This window comes from Manis pentadactyla, chromosome 4 (genome assembly GCF_030020395.1).
Source record: "Manis pentadactyla isolate mManPen7 chromosome 4, mManPen7.hap1, whole genome shotgun sequence".
Taxonomy (NCBI): domain Eukaryota; kingdom Metazoa; phylum Chordata; class Mammalia; order Pholidota; family Manidae; genus Manis; species Manis pentadactyla.
The window spans coordinates 50,691,767-50,712,913 of record NC_080022.1 but is presented as its reverse complement, the minus strand read 5'-3'; the positions used below and the strand labels follow the sequence as shown (position 1 = coordinate 50,712,913).

Genomic DNA, 21,147 nt, shown 5'->3' with positions numbered 1-21,147 from the left:
TAGAAGCAGAAAAGGTTTTCCTTCTTTTTAAGTAGTTGGCAACGTGTCACATTTTTTTTTGATTGAGCCTGTGCTTGTTCGTATTTTGTCTTTAGCTCTGAGGGGTCCATAAGTGGCTGGAATGGCCTTCTTAACATGCAGAAGTTCACTCTCTCTGCCCTTTTGTTTATTCATTGTTTTAAAGGTGAGAGCTTTGTGAATTACTTTGGTTCTTCAGAGATCACACAGCTCATTTTGTGAAGGTTACAGTGATATTCTCTCATTCAACAAATGTTTTGGTGTCTACTGTGTGAAAGATAGGTGTAGTAGGGCTGGAAGTGGGGGAGGGAATTAACATCTACTGACCTTCAGTATGTGCCTGCACTGTGACCTTTTATGCTTATTTAATTTGCCTAAGATATATAAGAAATTACACTCAAAGTTGTTGAGTATGGCAGATAGGTTTCTTCTCCCATTCCAGCTCCAACTGTCCGTCTAAAGCACTGTGTCAATAAGGATTGTGAGGCTGAGCTCATGCATGATAAGGAAGCTTGGTGAGAAAAATGAATAATGTTTGTCATAAGTGTGAGAGGGGAGAATGGTGACACATATGCCATGTAAACTTGCATTTACTCACTGAGCTCTTACTGAGCACCATGAAGGCAAATGTGGATGTAAATGCAGTATGTGACTAATGCCAAAGGATAGCCAAAACACCTTGTAACAAAGAAACGTCCAGAAATTGTTCTGGAATGGTCAAGAAGTCATCAAGGAACAGCTTTTATGTGAACTGAGTCTTGTGTTTCAGTCAATGTTTCATCAGAGAAGCAGAACCACTGTGAGAGTTATGGAATAAAGGTTTGATTATAGCAAATAGATGTTACATAATTGTGGGAGACTCTGGGGGAGAGAGAGACCCAAAAAAAAGGAGCTGGAGAATCAGATTCTAACCTTCTTAAAACACTGACACTGGTAGATGAGTAGGGACTTCTAAGGGAAACCTGGGAAGCCAGGTGCATCTAGCTGTTGAGATGGGACCACCAGGGGAACTGCTGGAGAAGTCCATGGAACGTTGTTCACTTGTATCTCGTGGTGGACTGGAGAAATGGGTGGTCATCAGGGCCAGCAGGTGGGCACAAAGACTGGTCGTGGAGTAGGAGAGAGCTAGGACAAGTTTGAACCTACTAGTGCCTCTGCTGTTGTCTTTCATCAATTCTAATTAAGACTATAACCTTCCAGAATACTTGCACATTTGTCTTTTGGTCAACCCTAATGTGCAATCATACAGGAAAGACTTCCGAAGAAATGTAGTTCCAGCTAAGCCAAGTTGACACAGTTCAAAACATCACAACTTAAAAAGTGGGACAAATTTGCACAAAAGATGAAGTAAACATAGCATGTGGGAAAGACTTGTAAGCAAGAGTTTGGAGGTAGGAATGAGTAATTTTAGTATTTAGGGAAACCACGAGTTGATTGGCCTGGATATAGTGAAGGGCTCATGCTGAAAGATAATTGTAGAAACAAAGGTTGGAAATCATTAACTAGTGAATTAATTAACTTATTCAGTCACTACTTATTGAACATATTATTGTACTATGTGCTAGGAGTATAGTGATGAATTAAAAAGCCAGATTTTGGGAAGATGTTAGGCTAAAAAATTTGTTCCATTTTGATACATCTCTTGAGACACAGTAGACTCTTCCAATTGAGACAACTGGTTAGTTAATTTCTGCCCTCAATTCGGCGGAACCAATATTTAAGTTCAACCAACATTTAAACTCTGTACAGCTCTTTAAAGGCACACTGTCACTATTTTTTCAGACATGAAACATGGCTGCACCCGATAATATTGGTAAGAGTAGAAATACTGAGTCATTTCTTTCCCTGGCAGTTTTTTAGTGTGATTTATGCTCACATTTTATGGCATGATGTCTTTCTTCCAAAGCAAAGGTACTTTATTAGACACTCAGACAAACAGCATGCAGATTAAATTGCCTATAACCTCCAAGTTTTTGTTGAAATATGGTCTCATTTAACCCTCAGAAAACCTGAAAAGATGGATACTATTACTGGTCCCATTTTGTGGAAAAGGAAATGAGATTAAGTAACTTGCCCAGGATTATATAACTAGTGAGAGACTGAGTTAGGAATCCACTCTGCTTAACCACTCCACAGCCAATAAATGGACAGTCAACTACCCTATAGTTTGGTAACTGGTGACTTTAAGTGTCCTGCAGGTGACTCAGGAGGAACATTTTACAAGCAGGGCAGGTGTCTAAGAAATATCACCCATAGTTTTAATAGATATAAGTTGAAGATAAAACATCTGTAGAAGGAAATCTGAAAAGAGCACAGAGAGATCTTGAAATCTTTAGGCTGTGCTCCAGTGGTGCAAGTTGACTTGTAAGCATTTCCTCTGGATCCAAGGTGCAGGCATTTGCATGTCACACCCCTCCTTGTGACATTTGGATAGCTTTGAACATTGTGTAGTGGGTACCTTTTTCTTTACAAGTAGTCCCTAAACTTATTACTGAATAATGTGGATATGCCACAGTAGTAGCACCTCCTTCATTTTCATTTCTATTGTAGCACTTTCTGTTGCCCCAAAACCTTACAGAAGTGTTTCTATCAGCTTGACAGATAATTTGTATTCCTTGAACCTAGTCCATCATCCACACTTTGCTGTATCTAATAATAGGTTTCTACATTACTTTGTAGGTTACCAAGCAGTGTTGCATTGAAGCCTCATAACAGCTTAGTGAGGTAGACAAGGCTAGTACTACTCTTTCCAGTTTAAAGAAGAGAAAACAGGCCTAGTGAGATGAAGATTCAGCTAGTTAATGGTAGGACTAAGGCTATTCGCATGCTGACATCCTGTTTTCTTTTGGACCCATTTAAAATTAATTTTTGGATGGGGACTACATGTTGAGGGGGAAGAGGTGTAAATGAATCTGAATCACACAGGCCTATGACCAGTGGGCTGCCTTCTTTACAGCTGTCTGTCCAAACCAAATGTGACAAATGGGCAGAATCTCATAAGTATTCCAGCTCTTCACTTCCCTAGTTTGATTACATTGTACTGAATGGCATTTGGAACTCGGTTCAGGGTGCATAGAGTTGAATTATGCAATTTGCCAATATGCAATTAACTGGAGTAGCAACACATTCAATCTAATGGGGGCCAGACAGGGACAACATTATTCTTGGGAGCACAAGTTGATTATACAGTTAAGTGATATGCACTTAAGAGAAGTGCACCACATCTATCTGATCCCATTTTGTCCAATAGATTCTTCATGGCACTTTACTCCAGCCTTTCTGCTTTTATGGTCAAATATATTCTAACCTGTATCCACTTGAAATAAGAACCTTACAGTTCATATGTAGATTTGGGATTCATTTCTTTTAAAAATTAACCTTTAAAAATATTAACTCTTGGATACAAAAATGGGTAGGCATATGAAAAAGGGAAGGGACAAATTTTGGACCCAATATGTCTGGGCTTTGAAACAGGGAACAAGACCTGATTGTACAATTTAGGATGCTTTGTTTTTTATGTTCTATTTTTTTCTTGGTTAGGAAGTTATTTTCAAATGCAAATATGAGGTGCAATAAAAGGATTTCTTCTTAAAAGCAAAGGCCTTTGCAGTCAGTATTTTTTTTTAACTTGAAAATGGATACTGTAGAAAGGGGACACTCTTACGAGAAATAACAATTAGATGACAGTTCATTGAGCATAGCCAGTTTTAGATTACTCTGATGATGATGGATTGTTAATTTAATTTGGCAGGTTTTACTGGTTTACTGTATGCTTGCTGTATGCCCTGGATTAGCCTAAATCCTTTGGAGGACCCCCAGAAGTATAAAATATGGCTGCCTGTCCTCGGCCTCCTTGGGAGGTCATGACTCATGCATACAAAGTAACTGAGGAACAGTGAAACACAGCATATCATTAGGTGCCCAGATTGGTTGTCAAAGAGAGTAAAAGATAATAGGAATCAGAAGGGAGACAATGAACTGGACTAGAGTTTTTGATCACTAGGGGGAAACAGGGAGAATCAAGGGTCAGAGCTACACATGTAGTAGGTCCATCAAAACTTCTCTGTAAAGGCATCACCATCCCTAATTTACAGAGGAAGAAACTGAAGCTCAGGGAGGTTAAAGGACTTGCTTAGGATCCACAGGTAGTAAGAAACAGTCAGAATTTGCAATCAGTCTGTCTGTCTCCATATTTTCTCCTTGGAGATAATTAAGCAGGAAGCCGTGGCAGACAGGCTGTGGAGGATTCAGCTGTCTGTTACAAAATCAACTGCATGACCATCATGATCTCTTCCAATCCTGAGATCGTGGGATCTGGAAAGATTTCGAGGAGCAGTTGGGAGTTGATCTCAGTTTGGGGAACACCTTCTTGTCCATTTAGCAGAAGAGATAACAGTCTCATAGATACAGCTTTCCCTGAGTTGAATAAATTTCTGCAAGTTTAGCAAAACCAAATGTGGTGACTCAGCAAAGAACAGAATACTTTGGCATTTGGGACTGTTGTGGTAGGCAAGAAAGAAAGAACCACAAAGATTAATTGTCGTAGTGTCATCAAATTTCCTTTTCTTAAAGGTGAAACTCCCCACAACCCAGGAATAGGGAACCAGGTGTGGCTGGGCCCAGGTAGGACCAAACTGGTCCTCATCTTTTAGGTTTGTATCAAAAGCACTTCAGGGCTTTCTGCTACTCAGTAATTTAGGTCAAAGTATCATCCAGTTCTTCACCTGTATTAGTTTTCTACTGCTGTGTAACAAATTTCATAACTTAGCATCTTGAAACAACACCCATTTGCTGTCTCATGATTTCTCTGCATATGTAATACATGCATAGGTTACCTGGTTCCCTTGTTCAGGATCTCATAAGACTGCAATTAAGATGTCATCCAGGTCTGCATTCTCATCTGGAGGCTTAATGAGGGAAAAATCTACTTCCAAACTCATTCAACTTGTTTGTAGAATTTAGTCCTTACAGTTCTAAGACTGGTGGCAGCTTCTCTCTTCAGGATCAGGTTGCTTTTGGAGAACACTTTGTGGTTTGCAAATACTCTTCCATTCTAAAATTAACTACACACATGCTCTTCCTATTCTCAGCTAAGGATTCTACCATTTAAACAACTGTCTCAACCAAAATTCTGAAGGTTACTTTTTATTCTTCAATTCACTAGCAAGTCCTATAGGATAAAACCCCAAAATAAATCCCGAATTCAATAGCTAGTTTCTATTTCACAGTCACCCCCATTGGCTAAGCCACTGTCATCTCTCACCCAGTTTACTGCAAGGAGCTTCTAACTGTACTTCCTGCTTTTCCTCTAGTCCTTTCCAAATCCATTCTCTGCTGTGCAGCCAGGGTGCTCTCTGAAAGATGAAAATAACGTCATGTCACTTTCTCACTCAAAATCTTCCCATGACGTCTCACTGTAATTACAATAAGACACAAATTCCAATCCCTCCATGATCTAGCCTCTGCTTACCTTGGATTTTATCTCCTGCTATTCATCTCGATTGGTCATCATGTTTTGGCCACATAGGCTTCCTTCTCTTCCTCAAATGTGCATGACCTTGTCTGCCTGGATTTTGGCACTTGTTCCTTTCACCTGGAACTCACTGTCCCTGGAACTGCATATGCAGCTGACTACTTTTCGTTACTCAGGTCTCAGTTCAATGTCATCACTTTACAAAGACATTTTTGACCACCTTTTGCAAAGTTAACAACCACCTCCCAATTAAAAATCAACCTCTATCCCATTTCTTAATATTATTTTTTTCATAGCACTTACTGTACAAAATACCTTCCTTCTTCCTTCCTCCTTTCAACTTACCTTCCATACTGTCTTCTGTCCTTCCTTTCGTCAATGGTTAATTTTTTTTTTTTGAGAGGGCATCTCTCATATTTATTGATCAAATGGTTGTTAACAACAATAAAATTCTGTATAGGGGAGTCAATGCTCAATGCGCAATCATTAATCCACCCCAAGCCTAATTCTCATCAGTCTCCAATCTTCTGAAGCATAACGAACAAGTTCTTACATGGTGAACAAATTCTTACATAGTGAATAAGTTCTTACATGGTGAACAGTACAAGGGCAGTCATCACAGAAACTTTCGGTTTTGATCACGCATTATGAACTATGAACAATCAGGTAAAATATGAATATTCGTTTGATTTTTATACTTGATTTATATGTGGATCCCACATTTCTCCCTTTATTATTATTATTATTATTTTTAATAAAATGCTGAAGTGGTAGGTAGATGTGAGATAAAGGTAGAGAACTTAGTTTAGTGTTGTAAGAGAGCAAATGTAGATGATCAGGTGTGTGCCTGTAGACTATGTGTTAATCCAAGCTAGACAAGGGCAATAAAACATCCACGGATGCAGAAGATTTCTCTCAAAACAGGGTGGGTGAGGTTCTAAGCCTCACCTCTGTTGATCCCCAATTTCTCACCTGATGGCCCCCCTGCGACTGTGCCTGTCTTAGGTTGTTCCTCCCTTGAGGAATCTTACCGGTCTCTGGCTAACCAGTCATCTTCTGGGGCCATACAGGGAAATGTAAAGTTGGTAAGTGAGAGAGAAGCCATATTGTTTGAAAAGGTTAGCTTTTTACTTTTTTGCAGATTTATGCCCTGTGGCTTCTATGCCCAGCATTTGTCTTGAGGTATCTTTACCACTTAGAGGCATTATGATACTTGGTAAATTCGATATGAGGCACAAATTCTATTTAAGGGTTGTAATTAGGAAGGAAGAACAAAAGCTATAGAGGTAGCAGATGGAAGAAAACATGGGAAGATTGATTATTTCTTTGACATATCTTCTTGTAGAGTAACTTAAGCGTGTATAGGTTTTAAACTACTAATTAAATTGCGCACACACATTAACATAATAGGAATACAGTAACATAACCAAAGCAGATCTATAATTACCAGCCATCTCCAGTGAAGCCAAGAAAACCAGTTAGGCACCCTAGGCATTTGTGAAAATTTGTCTATGATATGATGGATATTGTCCAACTGTACTTGAACAGTCTGAGAGAAATCAGACAAATTAAAGCAGCCCATTCCTGGGAACTGTTCACATCCCATATGTTCTTTTAACAGTAGATAGTCTGTAGTTGTAAGATTTTGGAGCGCTACAACTTGCACTTCTCCTAATTCTTGGTTGAGTTCCAACAGTGTAGATCCAGTCAAATTTGTTGTTTTACTGTATGCAGAGGCCAGCTTAGATATCTCCTTCTTCATTCCAATGGCAAGTCCAGGAACCGGTGGGATGAATGCAGCTACAACTGCAGCATCGCCTGGATCTTTGTCAAGGTTTTTTGATGATCATCTTCTGGTATGACTCTTCCAGAGAGTGCTGATGTTGGAAGTTCTTCTTCATATCGTATCTTAGTTCCTTTTCAGGGTAGCCCAATTAGGCTTTGATCCTCTGTATAAACACGAACAGACGCTTTGTCCACACTTTGATATGCCCATTATACCATTGTGTAGAACTCATTGGAGGTCACCACACAGGAACTGCTTTTTTGTTTTTTTTAAAGAGAAAGTAATATTATCAGAAAAGTGTACCTCCATAGCCGATCATCTGACACCCTTTAAGTGATCAAAATTAAGGATATTTAAAGCATGCATTAATCGTTGATTTACAGTTAGTTTTATCCTATCATGGAGAAATCCCCCTTTTCTTTCTTTCTTTTTTTTTTTTGTTATCTTTAATCTACACTTACATGAAGAATATTATGTTTACTAGGCTCTCCCCTATACCAGGTCCCCGCTATAAACCCCTTTACAGTTACTGTCCATTAGCATACCTAAATGTTGTAGAATCACTATTTGCCTTCTCTGTGTTGTACAGCCCTCCCTTTTCTCCTACCCCCCCATGCATGCTGATCTTAATACCCCCCTTCTTCCTCCCCCCCCTTATCCCTCCCTACCCACCCATCCTCCCCAGTCCCTTTCCCTTTGGTACCTGTTAGTCCATTCTTGGGTTCTGTGATTCTGCTGCTGTTTTGTTCCTTCAGTTTTTCCTTTGTTCTTATACTCCACAGATGAGTGAAATCATTTGGTATTTCTCTTTCTCCGCTTGGCTTATTTCACTGAGCATAATACCCTCCAGCTCCATCCATGTTGCTGCAAATGGTAGGATTTGCCCTCTTCTTATGGCTGAGTAGTATTCCATTGTGTATATGTACCACATCTTCTTTATCCATTCATCTACCGATGGACATTTAGGTTGTTTCCAATTATGGGCTATTGTAAATAGTGCTGCGATAAACATAGGGGTGCATCTGTCTTTCTCAAACTTGATTGCTGCGTTCTTAGGGTAAATTCCTAGGAGTGGAATTCCTGCGTCAAATGGTAAGTCTCTTTTGAGCATTTTGATGAACCTCCATACTGCTTTCCACAATGGTTGAACAAGTTTACATTCCCACCAGCAGTGTAGGAGGGTTCCCCTTTCTCCACAGCCTCGCCAACATTTGTTGTTGTTTGTCTTTTGGATGGCAGCCATCCTTACTGGTGTGAGGTGATACCTCATTGTAGTTTTAATTTGCATTTCTCTGATAATTAGCGATGTGGAGCATCTTTTCATGTGTCTGTTGGCCATCTGTATTTCTTTCTTGGAGAACTGTCTGTTCAGTTCCTCTGCCCATTTTTTAATTGGATTATTTGATTTTTGTTTGTTGAGGCATGTGAGCTCTTTATATATTTTGGACGTCAAGCCTTTATCGGATCTGTCATTTACAAATATATTCTCCCATACCGTAGGGTTCCTTTTTGTTCTATTGATGGTGTCTTTTGCTGTACAGAAGCTTTTCAGCTTAATATAGCCCCACTTGTTCATTTTTGCTGTTGTTTTCCTTGCCCGGGGAGATATGTTCAAGAAGAGGTCACTCATGTTTATGTCTAAGAGATTTTTGCCTATGTTTTTTTCCACAAGTTTAATGGTTTCATGACTTACATTTAGGTCTTTGATCCATTCTGAATTTACTTTTGTATATGGGGTTAGACAATGGTCCAGTTTCATTCTCCTACATGTAGCTGTCCAGTTTTGCCAGCACCATCTGTTGAAGAGACTGTCATTTCGCCATTGTATGTCCATGGCTCCTTTATCAAATATTAATTGACCATATATGTTTGGGTTAATGTCTGGATTCTCTAGTCTGTTCCATTGGTCTGTGGCTCTGTTCTTGTGCCAGTACCAAATTGTCTTGATTACTATGGCTTTATAGTAGAGCTTGAAGATGGGGAGTGAGATCACCCTACTTTATTCTTCTTTCTCAGGATTGCTTTGGCTATTTGGGGTCTTTAGTGTTTCCATATGAATTTTTGAATTATTTGTTCCAGTTCATTGAACAATGTTGCTGGTAGTTTGATAGGGATTGCATCAAATCTGTATATTGCTTTGGGCAGGATGGCCATTTTGACGAAATTAATTCTTCCTAGCCACGAACATGGGATGAGTTTCCATTTGTTAGTGTCCCCTTTAATTTCTCTTAAGAGTGACTTGTAGTTTTCAGAGTATAGGTCATTCACTTCTTTGGTTAGATTTATTCCTAGGTATTTTATTCTTTTTGATGCAATTGTGCATGGAATTGTTTTCCTGATTTCTCTTTCTATTAGTTCATTGTTAGTGTATAGGAAAGGTACAGATTTCTGTGTTTTAATTTTGTATCCTGCAACTTTTCTGTGTTCCGATATCAGTTCTAGTAGTTTTGGGGTGGAGTCTTTAGGGTTTTTTATGTACAATATCATGTCATCTGCAAATAGTGACAGTTTAACTTCCTCTTTACCCATCTGGATTCCATGTATTTCTTTGTTTTGTCTGATTGCCGTGGCTAGGACCTCCAGTGCTATGTTAAATAGCAGTGGGGAGAGTGGGCATCCCTGTCTAGTTCCTGATCTCAGAGGAAAAGCTTTCAGCTTTGCACTGTTCAGTATAATGTTGGCTGTGGGTTTATGACATATGGTCTTTATTATGTTGAGGTACTTGTCCTCTATTCCCATTTTGCTGAGAGTTTTTATCATGAATGGATGTTGAATTTTGTCAAATGCTTTTTCAGCATCTATGGAGATGATCATGTGGTTTTTGTCTTTCTTTTTGTTTATGTGGTGGATGATGTTGATGGATTTTCGAATGTTGTACCATCCTTGCATCCCTGGGATGAATCCCACTTGGTCATGGTGTATGATCCTTTTGATATACTTTTGAATTCAGTTTGCTAATATTTTATTAAGTATTTTTGCATCTACATTCATCAGGGATATTGGTCTGTAATTTTCTTTTTTGGCAGGGTCTTTGCCTGGTTTTGGTATTAGGGTGATGTTTGGGAGTATTCCTTCCTCTTCTATTTTTTGGAAAACTTTAAGGAGAATGGGTATTATGTCTTCTCTGTGTGTCTGATAAATTTCCGAGGTAAATCTGTTCGGCCCGGGTGTTTTGTTCTTGGGTAGTTTTTTGATTACCGTTTCAGTTTCTTTGCTTGTAATTGGTTTGTTTAACTTTTGTGTTTCTTCCTTGGTCAGTCTTGGAAGGTTGTATTTTTTTTTTTTTTTAATAATTATTTTTTATTGAAGGGTAGTTGACGCACAGTATTACATTACATTAGTTTCAAGTGTACAACACAGTGGTAGAACATTTATATACATAATTCTAGGTTCCAGCTATCACCCTACCAAGCTGTTACAATATCTTGACTATATTCCTTATGCTATACATTACATCCCGGTTACTTATTTATTTTACCATTGGAAGTCTGTCCTTTTTTTTTTTTTTTTTGTGAGGGCATCTCTCATATTTATTGATCAAATGGTTGTTAACGATAATAAAATTCTGTATAGGTGAGTCAGTGCTCAATGCACAATCATTAATCCACCCCAAGCCTAATTTTCGTCAGTCTCCAATCTTCTGAGGCATAACAAACAAGTTCTTACATGTAGAACAAATTCTTACATAATGAATAAGTTACATAGTGAACAGTACAAGGGCAGTCATCACAGAAACTTTCGGTTTTGCTCATGCATTATAAACTCTAAACAATCAGTTCAAATATGAATACTCATTTGGTTTTTATACTTGATTTATATGTGGATACCACATTTCTCTCTTTATTATTATTATTTTTAATAAAATGCTGAAGTGGTAGGTAGATACAAGATAAAGGTAGAAAACATAGTTTAGTGTTGTAAGAGAGCAAATGTAGATGATCAGGTGTGTGCCTGTAGACTATGTGTTAATCCAAGCTAGACCAGGGCAATAAAACATCCACGGATGCAGAAGATTTCTCTCAGAACAGGGGGGGTGAGGTTCTAAGCCTCACCTCTGTTGATCCCCAATTTCTCACCTGATGGCCCCCCTGCGACTGTGCCTGTCTTAGGTTGTCCCTCCCTTGAGGAATCTTACCCGTCTCTGGCTAACCAGTCATCTTCCGGGGCCATACAGGGAAATGTGAAGTTGGGAAGTGAGAGGGAAGCCTTATTGTTTGAAAAGGTTAGCTTTTTACTTCTTTGCATATTTATGCCCTGTGGCTTCTATGCCCAGCATTTGTCTTGAGGTATCTTTACCACTTGGAGGAGTTATGATACTCGGTAAATTTGATATGAGGCACGAATTCTATTTAAGGGTTGTAATTAGGAAGGAAGAAGAAAAGCTATAGAAGTAGCAGGCGGAAGAAAACATGGGAAGATTGATTATTTCTTTGACAAATCTTCTTGTAGAGTAACTTCAGCCTATATAGGTTTTAAGCTACTACTTAAATTGCGCACACACATTAACATAATAGGAGTATAGTTACATAACCAAAGCATATCTGTAATTACCAGCCATCTCCAGTGAAACCAAGAAAACCATTAAGGCACCTTAGGCATTTGTGAAAACTTATCTATGATATGGTGGATATTGTCCAACTGAACTTGAACAGTCTGAGAGAAATCAGACAAATTAAAACAACCCATTCCTGGGGACTGTTCACATGCCATATGTTCTTTTAACAGTAAATAGTCTGTAGTTGTAAGAGTTTGGAGCGCTACAATTTGCACTTCTCCAAATTCTTGGTTGAGTTCCAACAGTATAGATCCAGTCAAATTTGTTGTTTTACTGTATGCACAGGCCAGCTTAGATATCTCCTTCCTCATTCCCATGGCAAGTCCAGGAACTGGTGGGATGAGTGCATCTACAGCTGTAGCAGTGCATGGATCTTTGTTGGGGTTTTTTGATGATCATCTTCTGGCATGAGTCTTCCAGAGAGTGCAGATGTTGGAAGTTCTTTTTCATATCGTATCTTAGTTCATTTTCGGGGTAGCCCAATTAGGCTTTGATCCTCTGTATAAACACAAACAGACCCTTTGCCTACACTTTTATATGCCCTTTATACCCTTGTGTAGAACTCGTTGGAGGTTACCACACAGGAACTGCCCTTTTTTTTTTTTTTTTTGCTTTGTTTTTGGTATCACTAATCTACACTTACATGACGAATATTATGTTTACTAGGCTCTCCCCTATACCAGGTCCCCCCTATAAACCCCTTTACAGTCACTGTCCATCAGCATAGCAAAATGTTGTAGAATCACTACTTGCCTTCTCTGTGTTGTACAGCCCTCCCGTTTCTCCTACCCCCCCATGCATGTTAATCTTAATACCCCCCTACTTCTCCCCCCCTTATCCCTCCCTACCCACCCATCCATCCCAGTCCCTTTCCCTTTGGTACCTGTTAGTCCATTGTTGAGTTCTGTGATTCTGGTGCTGTTTTGTTCCTTCAGTTTTTCCTTTGTTCTTATATTCCACAGATAAGTGAAATCATTTGGTATTTCTCTTTCTCCGCTTGGCTTGTTTCACTGAGCATAATACCCTCCAGCTCCATCCATGTTGCTGCAAATGATTGGATTTGCCCTTTTCTTATGGCTGAGTAGTATTCCATTGTGTATATGTACCACATCTTCTTTATCCATTCATCTATCGATGGACATTTAGGTTGCTTCCAATTCTTGGCTATTGTAAATAGTGCTGCGATAAACATAGGGGTGCATCTGTCTTTCTCAAACTTGATTGCTGCGTTCTTAGGGTAAATTCCTAGGAGTGGAATTCCTGGCTCAAATGGTAAGTCTGTTTTGAGCATTTTGATGTACCTCCATACTGCTTTCCACAATGGTTGAACTAACTTACATTCCCACCAGCAGTGTAGGAGGGTTCCCCTTTCTCCACAGCCTCACCAACATTTGTTGTTGTTTGTCTTTTGGATGGCAGCCATCCTTACTGGTGTGAGGTGATACCTCATTGTAGTTTTAATTTGCATTTCTCTGATAATTAGCGATGTGGAGCATCTTTTCATGTGTCTGTTGGCCATCTGTATTTCTTTTTTGGAGAACTGTCTCTTCAGTTCCTCTGCCCATTTTTTAATTGGATTATTTGTTTTTTGTTTGTTGAGGCGTGAGTGCTCCTTATATATTCTGGACGTCAAGCCTTTATCGGATGTGTCATTTTCAAATATATTCTCCCATACTGTAGGGATCCTTCTTGTTCTATTGGTGGTGTCTTTTGCTGTACAGAAGCTTTTCAGCTTAATATAGTCCCACTTACTCATTTTTGCTGTTGTTTTCCTTGCCCGGGGAGATATGTTCAAGAAGAGGTCGCTCATGTTTATGTCTAAGAGGTTTTCGCCTATGTTTTCTTCCAAGAGTTTAATGGTTTCATGGCTTACATTCAGGTCTTTGATCCATTTTGAGTTTACTTTTGTATATGGGGTTAGACAATGGTCCAGTTTCATTCTCCTACATGTAGCTGTCGAGTTTTGCCAGCACCACCTGTTGAAGAGACTGTCATTTCGCCATTGTATGTCCATGGCTCCTTTATCAAATTTTAATTGACCATATATGTCTGGGTTAATGTCTGGATTCTCTAGTCTGTTCCATTGGTCTGTGGCTCTGTTCTTGTGCCAGTACCAAATTGTCTTGATTACTATGGCTTTATAATAGAGCTTGAAGTTGGGGAGTGAGATCCCCCCTACTTTATTCTTCTTTCTCAGGATTGCTTTCGCTATTCGGGGTCTTTGGTGTTTCCATATGAATTTCTGAATTATTTGTTCCAGTTCACTGAAGAATGTTGCTGGTAGTTTCATAGGGATTGCATCAAATCTGTATATTGCTTTGGGCAGGATGGCCATTTTAACGATATTAATTCTTCCTAGCCACGAGCATGGGATGAGTTTCCATCTGTTAGTGTCCCCTTTAATTTCTCTTAAGAGTGACTTGTAGTTTTCAGAGTATAAGTCTTTCACTTCTTTGGTTAGGTTTATTCCTAGGTATTTAATTTTTTTTGATGCCATTGTGAATGGAGTTGTTTTCCTGATTTCTCTTTCTGTTGGTTCATTGTTAGTATATAGGAAAGCCACAGATTTCTGTATGTTGATTTTGTATCCTGCAACTTTGCTGTATTCCGATATCAGTTCTAGTAGTTTTGGGGTGGAGTCTTTAGGGTTTTTTATGTACAGTATCATGTCATCTGCAAATAGTGACAGTTTAACTTCTTCTTTACCAATCTGGATTCCTTGTATTTCATTATTTTGTCTGATTGCCGTGGCTAGGACCTTCAGTACTATGTTAAATAACAGTGGAGAGAGTGGGCATCCCTGTCTAGTTCCCGATCTCAGCGGAAATGCTTTCAGCTTCTCGCTGTTCAATATAATGTTGGCTGTGGGTTTATCATAGATGGCCTTTATTATGTTGAGGTACTTGCCCTCTATTCCCATTTTGCTGAGAGTTTTTAACATGAATGGATGTTGAACTTTGTCAAATGCTTTTTCAGCATCTATGGAGATGATCATGTGGTTTTTGTCTTTCTTTTTGTTGATGTGGTGGATGATGTTGATGGACTTTCGAATGTTGTACCATCCTTGCATCCCTGGGATGAATCCCACTTGGTCATGGTGTATGATCCTTTTGATGTATTTTTGAATTCGGTTTGCTAATATTTTGTTGAGTATTTTTGCATCTACGTTCATCAGGGATATTGGTCTGTAGTTTTCTTTTTTGGTGGGGTCTTTGCCTGGTTTTGGTATTAGGGTGATGTTAGCTTCATAGAATGAGTTTGGGAGTATCCCCTCCTCCTCTATTTTTTGGAAAACTTTAAGGAGAATTTGTATTATGTCTTCCCTGTATGTCTGATAAAATTCCGAGGTAAATCCATCTGGCCCGGGGGTTTTGTTCTTTGGTAGTTTTTTGATTACCGCTTCAATTTCGTTGCTGGTAATTGGTCTGTTTAGATTTTCTGTTTCTTCCTGGGTCAATCTTGGAAGGTTATATTTTTCTAGGAAGTTGTCCATTTCTCCTAGGTTTCCCAGCTTGTTAGCATATAGGTTTTCATAGTATTCTCCAATAATTCTTTGCATTTCCGTGGGGTCCGTCGTGATTTTTCCTTTCTCGTTTCTGATACTGTTGATTTGTGTTGACTCTCTTTTCTTCTTAATAAGTCTGGCTAGAGGCTTATCTATTTTGTTTGTTTTCTCGAAGAACCAGCTCTTGGTTTCATTGATTTTTGCTATTGTTTTATTCTTCTCAATTTTATTTATTTCTTCTCTGATCTTTATTATGTCCCTCCTTCTGCTGACCTTAGGCCTCATCTGTTCTTCTTTTTCCAATTTCGATAATTGTGACATTAGACCATTCATTTGGGATTGCTGTTCCTTTTTTAAATATGCTTGGATTGCTATATACTTTCCTCTTAAGACTGCTTTTGCTGTGTCCCACAGAAGTTGGGGCTTAGTGTTGTTGTTGTCATTTGTTTCCTTATATTGCTGGATCTCCATTTTGATTTGGTCATTGATCCATTGATTATTTAGGAGCGTGTTGTTAAGCCTCCATGTGTTTGTGAGCCTCTTTGCTTTCTTTGTACAGTTTATTTCTAGTTTTATGCCTTTGTGGTCTGAAAAGTTGGTTGGTAGGATTTCAATCTTTTGGAATTTTCTGAGGCTCTTTTTGTGGCCTAGTATGTGGTCTATTCTGGAGAATGTTCCATGTGCACTTGAGAAGAATGTGTATCCTGTTGCTTTTGGATGTAGAGTTCTATAGATGTCTATTAGGTCCATCTGCTCTACTGTGTTGTTCAGTGCTTCCGTGTCCTTACTTATGTTCTGCCCAGTGGATCTATCCTTTGGGGTGAGTGGTGTGTTGAAGTCTCCTAGAATGAATGCATTGCAGTCTATATCCCCCTTTAGTTCTGTTAGTATTTGTTTCACATATGCTGGTGCTCCTGTGTTGGGTGCATATATATTTAGAATGGTTATATCCTCTTGTTTGACTGAGCCCTTTATCATTATGTAGTGTCCTTCTTTATCTCTTGTTACTTTCTTTGTTTTGAAGTCTATTTTGTCTGATATTAGTACTGCAACCCCTGCTTTCTTCTCACTGTTGTTTGCTTGAAATATGTTTTTCCATCCCTCGACTTTTAGTCTGTACATGTCTTTGGGTTTGAGGTGAGTTTCTTGTAAGCAGCATATAGATGGGTCTTGCTTTTTTATCCACTCTGTTACTCTGTGTCTTTTGATTGGTGCATTCAGCCCATTAACATTTAGGGTGACTATTGAAAGGTATGTACTTATTGCCATTGCAGGCTTTAAATTCGTGGTTACCAAAGGTTCAAGGTTAGCCTCTTTAGTATCTTACTGCCTAACTTAGCTCGCTTATTGAGCTGTTATATACACTATCTGGAGATTCTTTTCTTCTCTCCCTTCTTGTTCCTCCTCGATTCTTCATATGTTGGGTGTTTTGTGCTGTGCTCTTTCTAGGAGTGCTCCCATCTAGAGCAGTCCCTGTAAGATGTTCTGTAGAGGTGGTTTGTGGAAAGCAAATTCCCTCAGCTTTTGTTTGTCTGGGAATTGTTTAATCCCACCGTCATATTTGAATGATAGTCGTGCTGGATACAGTATCCTTGGTTCAAGGCCCTTCTGTTTCATTGTATTACATATATCATGCCATTCTCTTCTGGCCTGTAGGGTTTCTGTTGAGAAATCTGACGTTAGCCTGATGGGTTTCCCTTTATAGGTGACCTTTTTCTCTCTAGCTGCCTTTAACACTCTTTCCTTGTCCTTGATCTTTGCCATTTTAATTATTATGTGTCTTGGTGTTGCCCTTCTTGGATCCTTTCTGTTGGGGGTTCTGTGTATTTCCGTGGTCTGTTCGATTACTTCCTCCCCCAGTGTGGGGAAGTTTTCAGCAATTATTTCTTCTAAGATACTTTCCATCTCTTTTCCTCTCTCTTCTTCTTCTGGGACCCCTATAATACGGATATTGTTCCTTTTGGATTGGTCACACAGTTCTCTTAATATTGTTTCATTCCTGGAGATCCTTTTGTCTCTCTCTATGTCAGCTTCTATGCGTTCCTGTTCTCTGATTTCAATTCCATCAGTGGCCTCTTGCATTCTATCCATTCTGCTTATAAACCCTTCCAGAGTTTGTTTCATTTCTGCGATCTCCTTTCTGGCATCTGTGATCTCCTTCCGGACTTCATCCCATTTCTCTTGCGTATTTCTCTGCATCTCTGTCAGCATGTTTATGATTCTTATTTTGAATTCTTTTTCAGGAAGACTGGTTAGGTCTGTCTCCTTCTCTGGTGTTGTCTCTGTGATCTTTGTCTGCCTGTAGCTTTGCGTTTTCATGATGATAGGAATAGACTGCACAACTAGGACGAGTGACGGCTGGAAGGACTTCCTTTCTTGTTGGTTTGTGGCCCTCCTCTCCTGGGAGAACAGCGACCTCTAGTGGCTTGTGCTGCGCAGCTGGACGCAAACAGGGCTTCTGCTTCCTGCCCGGCTGTTATGGAGTTAATCTCCGCTGTTGCTGTGGGCGTGGCCAGGCTCAGGCAGCTGCTCCAAAGTGGTGGAGTCGCGTTGGAGCAGGAGCTGCTGGTAGGCTATTTATCTCCGTAAGGGGCCTCCCTGCTCCCTGCAGCCCAGGGGTTAGGGTGCCCAGAGATCCCGGATTCCCTACCACTGGATTAAGTGACCCGCCCTGCCCCTTTAAGACTTCCAAAAAGCACCCGCCAAAACAAAACAACGCCCACCAAAAAAAGAGAAAAAAAATTTTTTTTAATTAAAAAAAAAAAAAAAAAAAAAGTTTTTTATTAAAAAAAAAGGTGGTCGTTCGTTTTTCTTTATTCTCCGGTGCCAGCCTCAGGCCTCTGCTCACCGGTCGGTCTTTCTGCCCTGTTTCCCTAGTATTGGGGTCCCTATCCCTTTAAGACTTCCAAAAAGCGCTCGCCAAAACAAAACAGCAAAAAAGCAGAAAAAAATGGTCGCGCGCTTTTCTTATGTCCTCTGTGGCCCAGCCTCCAGTGCCTGCTCACTGTTCTTGCTGCCCTGTTTTCCTAGTATCGAGCGCCCTGCACTCTGGCCCGGATGGCTGGGGCTGGGTGTTCGGCAGCCCTGTGCTCCGTCTCCCTCCCGCTCTGCCTGCTCTTCTCCCGCCGGGAGCTGGGGGGAGGGGCGCTCGGCTCCTGCGGGGCCGGGGCTTGTATCTTACCCCCTTCGCGAGGCGCTGGGTTCTCTCAGGTGCGGATGTGGTCTGGATATTGTCCTGTGTCCTCTGGTCTTTATTCTAGGAAGGGTTGTCTTTGTTATATTTTCATAGATATATGTTGTTTTGGGAGGAGATTTCCGCTGCTCTACTCACGCCGCCATCTTCCGCCCCTCTCGGAAGGTTGTATTTTTCTAGGAAGTTGTCCATTTCTTCTAGGTTTTCCAGCTTGTTGGCATATAGGTTTTCATAGTAGTCTTTAATAATTCTTTGTATTTCTGTGGAGTCTGTCGTGATTTTTCCATTCTCATTTCTGATTCTGTTGATTTGTGTTGATTCCCTTTTTCTCTTAATAAGTTTGGCTAGAGGCTTATCTATTTTGTTTATTTTCTCAAAGAACCAGCTCTTCGTTTCATTGATTTTTGCTATTGTTTTATTCTTCTCAATTTTGTTTATTTCTTCTCTGATCTTTATTATGTCCCTCCTTCTGCTGACTTTAGGCCTCATTTGTTCTTCTTTTCCAATTTCGATAATTGTGATGTTAGACTATTCATTTGGGATTGTTCTTCCTTTTTTAAATATGCTTGGATTGCTATATACTTTCCTCTTAAGACTGCTTTTGCTGTGTCCCACAGAAGTTGGGGCTTAGTGTTGTTGTTATTTGTTTCCATATATTGCTGGATCTCCATTTTGATTTGGTCATTGATCCATTGATTATTTAGGAGCGTGTTGTTAAGCCTCCATGTGTTTGTGAGCCTCTTTGCTTTCTTTGTACAGTTTATTTCTAGTTTTATGCCTTTGTGGTCTGAAAAGTTGGTTGGTAGGATTTCAATCTTTTGGAATTTACTGAGGCTCTTTTTGTGTCTAGTCTGTGGTCTATTCTGGAGAATGTTCCATGTGCACTTGAGAAGAATGTGTATCCTGTTGCTTTTGGATGTAGAGTTCTGTAGATGTCTATTAGGTCCATCTGCTCTACTGTGTTGTTCAGTGCTTCTGTGTCCTTACTTATTTTCTGCCCAGTGGATCTATCATTTGGGATGAGTGGTGTGTTGAAGTCTCCTAGAATGAATGCATTGCAGTCTATATCCCCCTTTAGTTCTGTTAGTATTTGTTTCACATATGCTGGTGCTCCTGTGTTGGGTGCATATATATTTAGAATGGTTATATCCTCTTGTTGGACTGAGCCCTTTATCATTATGTAGTGTACTTGTTTATCTCTTGTTACTTTCTTTGTTTTGAAGTCTATTTTGTCTGATATTAGTACTGCAACCCCTGCTTTCTTCTCACTGTTGTTTGCCTGAAATATGTTTTTCCATCCCTTGACTTTTAGTCTGTACATGTCTTTGGGTTTGAGATGAGTTTCTTGTAAGCAGCATATAGATGGGTCTTGCTTTTTTATCCATTCTGTTACTCTGTGTCTTTTGATTGGTGCATTCAGTCCATTAACATTTAGGGTGACTATTGAAAGATATGTACTTATTGCCATTGCAGGCTTTAAATTCGTGGTTACCAAAGGTTCAAGGTTAGCCTCTTTAGTATCTTACTGCCTAACTTAGCTCGCTTATTGAGCTGTTATATACACTGTCTGGAGATTCTTTTCTTCTCTCCCTTCTTATTCCTCCTCCTCCATTTTTCATATGTTGGGTGTTTTGTTCTGTGCTCTTTCTAGGAGTGCTCCCATCAAGAGCAGTCCCTGTAAGATGTCCTGTAGAGGTGGTTTGTGGGAAGCAAATTCCCTCAGCTTTTGTTTGTCTGGGAATTGTTTAATCCCACCATCATATTTGAATGATAGTCGTGCTGGATACAGTATCCTTGGTTCAAGGCCCTTTTGTTTCATTGCATTAAATATATCATGCCATTCTCTTCTGGCCTGTAGGGTTTCTGTCGAGAAGTCTGATGTTAGCCTGGTGGGTTTTCCTTTATAGGTGACCTTTTTCTCTCTAGCTGCCTTTAAAACCTTTTCCTTGTCCTTGATCTTTGCAATTTTAATTATTATGTGTCTTGGTGTTCTCCTCCTTGGATCTTTTCTTTTGGGGGTTCTGTGTATTTCTGTGGTCTGTTCAATTATTTCCTCCCCCAGTTTGGGGAAGTTTTCAGCAATTATTTCTTCCAAGGTACTTTCCATCCCTTTTCCTTTCTCTTCTTCTTCTGGTACCCCTATAAATGGATATTGTTCCTTTTGGATTGGTCACACAGTTCTCTTAATATTGTTTCATTCCTGGAGATCCTTTTGTCTCTCTCTATGTCAGCTTCTATGTGTTCCTGTTCTCTGGTTTCAATTCCATCAATGGCCTCTTGATCCTATCCATTCTGCTTATAAACGCTTCCAGAGTTTGTTTCATTTCTGTGATCTCCTTTCTGCCATCTGTGATCTCCCTCCGGACTTAATCCCATTTCTCTTGCGTATTTCTCTGCATCTCTGTCAGCATGTTTATGATTTTTATTTTGAATTATTTTTCAGGAAGACTGGTTAGGTCTGTTTCCTTCTCTGTTGTCTCTGTGATCTTGTTTTGCCTGTAATTTTGTCTTTTCATGGTGATAGGAACAGTTTGCAGAGCTGGGACGAGTAACAGCTGGAAGAACTTCCCTTCTTGTTGGTTTGTGACCTTCCTCTCCTGGGAGAACAGCGACCTCT

At 39.7% G+C, this 21,147-nt stretch overlaps 1 protein-coding gene across 2 annotated transcripts in view; it reads left to right on the top strand.

The window, feature by feature from the left end:
- The window catches only part of TM2D1 (TM2 domain containing 1), a 130,705-nt gene that overhangs the window by 60,414 nt on the left and 49,144 nt on the right, over nucleotides 1-21,147 (top strand). The window lies entirely within an intron of this gene.